The sequence below is a fragment of the Mirounga leonina genome, unplaced genomic scaffold (assembly GCF_011800145.1).
Source record: "Mirounga leonina isolate KUSES-001 unplaced genomic scaffold, KU_Mleo_1.0 Mir_101595, whole genome shotgun sequence".
Taxonomy (NCBI): Eukaryota; Metazoa; Chordata; class Mammalia; order Carnivora; family Phocidae; genus Mirounga; species Mirounga leonina.
This window is the reverse complement of record NW_023270158.1, coordinates 18,990,009-18,993,624: the sequence shown is the minus strand read 5'-3', so window position 1 is coordinate 18,993,624 and position 3,616 is coordinate 18,990,009.

Below are 3,616 nucleotides of genomic sequence, written 5' to 3'. Positions count from 1 at the left end.
AAGCTATACAACTCTGCAACATCTCTTCATTCAGCTTCTTTAGGGCTATTTACTCAAATAGCAAAAAAAAAAAAAAAAATTCCAATAAATTATGAATGAACTCCTGTCAAATTTAGTTCAATCCTGTGTTAAGGGAAAAGGTCTCAAAGTGGACCATTGCAAAAATTATCTTTTTGGGTCACCATATGACAGAAAAAGAACGGTTTGTTGAACCATGAGAGACTATGGACTCTGAGAAACAAACTGAGGGTTTTAGAGGGGAGGGGGATGAGGGGTGGGTTGGCCTGGTGATGGGTACTAAGTTGGGCATGTATTGAATGGAGCACTGGGTGTTATGCACAAACAATGAATCATGGAACACTTCATCTAAAACTAATGATGTAATGTATGGGGATTAACATAAGAATTAAAAAATAAATAAATAGGAAAGAAAAAAAATCGAGAAGATAAAAAAAAAAAAGAAAAAGAATGGTTAGAGTAGAACTTTCTAACCTTGCTACTATTGACATTTTGGGCCAGATAATTCTTTGCTGTGGGGAGCCATCCTGTGCATTGTAGAATGTTAGCAGCAACCCTGGCCTCTTTGCACAAGAGGCTAGTTGCACCCTCCTGTTGTGACAACCAAAAATTTTTCCAGTTATTGTCAAATTTCTCTTGGGGGAACCATCACCCCCTAATGAGAACCACTGGGTGAGATACAAAAAAACCAATTAGGGTACTGAAACAATTAGATGGGTTATTTATGTCCCCAAAGTTCTTAATCTCATTTAGAGAAGAAGAAAAGTGTTCAAGCATTTTATCAGAAATTAAAATCCCTCCCTAGAAGGATGTTGTGAAATTGTCTTGAAAAAAATTCTGACCCAGACTTGTTTGGGACAGTTATTTCTCCATGTTTCTCAGCTTTATCAAATCAGTACAAACTTTTCTGGGAAAACATCTTATAATGTTTACTTTCATATCTTAAATTCAAAATTATAATTTAAAAAAGCTTTAACTATAACAGTAATGATAAATAAGAGGAAGATAACTTATAATACAAATGATATAAATTTCAATATGTTGATACTCAGGCCCAATTACACCAGAAGACATAATGAAATGATTATTTGCTTTCCCCTATAAAGGGAATCACCATAAATGACAACTATAAATGCAGACTGAGAGAGGTATGTCATATTGGCAACTCACATACATGAGCAGCATCATTAGAGTGATGCAATTTTCAGAAATAGCAAACAACTTGATAAAAATTCTAAATGAAACTATGTACAACCTTCTTTCAATTTGTATATATAGTAGTGATTATAAGGAAATTCAGTTCATTAAAACCATGTAAAACTTTTTGTTTAAATGAAAAAGAGAATTAGATTCTGTGATCAGATGTGTATTAATATATGTTTTGCTTTCATTAATGCCATCTACCATACTCAAAATTTGTACAACATATAGGCCAATTATACATAGTGAAGGACTGTCTGGCACATTGCAGGGCATCTAGCATCTCTGATCCTAGCTGCTCAATGCCAGTAGTGCATTCCAATCATTGTGACAATCAAAACTTTACTGAAATTTTCCAAAACTCTTTCCAGAAGGCAGAACCCTACTCTAAATAAAAGTAAAAACTTTTATGGAAAAATTAGTTGCCTGTGTTATGCATTTGGCAAACAGTAGTGGCCTGCATTTCTCCCCTATTTACCTAACAATCATGTCTTTAAGTTGTCCATCAAATTCCTCGAAAGTGTCTCCTAATGAGGGTATTTTTCTTTTTATTCAATTGAAAAAATGAAATAAGATGTTACTACAAGATCTACTTATTTCTGTATTTTAAAACTAGTATCTATTGTGAGACTTTTTTTCAGTGAAGTTTGTTATTACATTGAAAACTGCGAAGTATTCATCTGAGTTTTTACACCTGGTTCAGGATATGTTGATATTAAAATAGATGGCAAGACTTGTCAAAATTATATATATATATATATATATATATATAATATATAACATATATATAATATATAACATATATATAATATATAACATATATATAATATATATAATTATAATATTATATAATAAATAATAGATAATATTGTTTTTGTTTATTTATTATATTTATATTATATAATAATAAATAATAAATAGATAGATAAATAAATAATAGATAAATAGATAAATAGATGGCTGGACTGCTATTTAGACAATGTTGGATGCAGGATATTATAATTAAAATCATAGATGTGTGCAAAATTTCCCAACTAATTGAAATGTTGTTATCAATAAATTGTGGTCTGCTCAAGGAAATTAACAAAGATTAGGTAAACTTATAACCATATGTGGAAAATAATTTGTTTCAAATTAAGGTATGTAAATATCAACATCATTCCTAGAGTAATATCATGTTGTTAAGTTTATGCTGGGACTTGAAGTGAATTTGTACAGTTTTTTGTCTAAATAATAATATCTTACATTTTTATAGTGTCTTACATTTTTAATATCATTTACTCTTTACATTAGTTTTATAAATTATGTCCTCCAGTTAGGTAGGCAACATGGTTTCCAATTTTGGTCGCTTCAATTTTTAATTTGATCTCTGGCAAGTTATATTACTCATATGTGTATAACTTCTGTTTTTGTGAGGATTAAATAAGTTACTCTATAAAAAGGGCTTAACACAGTAGGCACATGCATATTATTTGCTGTTATTTTTATTTCCATTTTATAGATAAGAAATGTGAAGCTCTGAGAGAAAAGTTTGAATCAGTGTTTTCACACTTTTGCAACTTGACTGTGATGCAGTGTAAAATAGATTTTATTTTACAATCTAATATGCATATGCATTCATATACCTATACATGTATATGAAACATATATATGACCCAGAAGTTTCACAAAGCAAATTTACTTTTGCTGTATGTAGTGTACTTTGATTTTTTTCTGTCTTATTCTGCTTATGCCCTTTTATTTTTTAAGTTGATTGTGACACACTAACTTGATTTCTGCAAGTATAATTGAGTCAAAGCCAACAGTTTAAAAAATATAACTGTGGTCACACAGCTAGGAAATTACATTACGGACACTTGAACCCATAGCTTCTGTAGACTGAATACCTTGATGACAACATCCATGTTTTTCTCAGCCCTGATTCTTTACAACACCTAGTGCCCTGAGCAGAGTAGATGTTTATCCTGTTTGCTAAGAAAATTATGATTCTAAAATTTTGTGACACCTTGGAGCTTTTCAATGGGTGAAAACAGTCTTTTTTGTGCATAGAATGATAATTTCATATTATTCACAGAGGACAAACATTTCATGAAAAGAAGTAAAAAGACTATTAGTTGAATATGGTTACCATACTATTAATACCATTAATTAAGTTAGGAGCCATTAATAAAACTTGTAAAAGTTCTGACTGGTAAAAGAAAATCTAGAAAACAATAATTCTGCAAGAAAATGGGGAATGATGAATCACAAACTAGACATGAATTGTAACATGGCAAGAGATCAATATTTTTCTGTGTGTTCCAAACATAAATCAAGGATACTCCATTTGCTCTTTGATGCTCAAGAGCTTATCTGTAAAGGGTTGAAGATCATGACTGATGGTAAGGACCATCGTAAT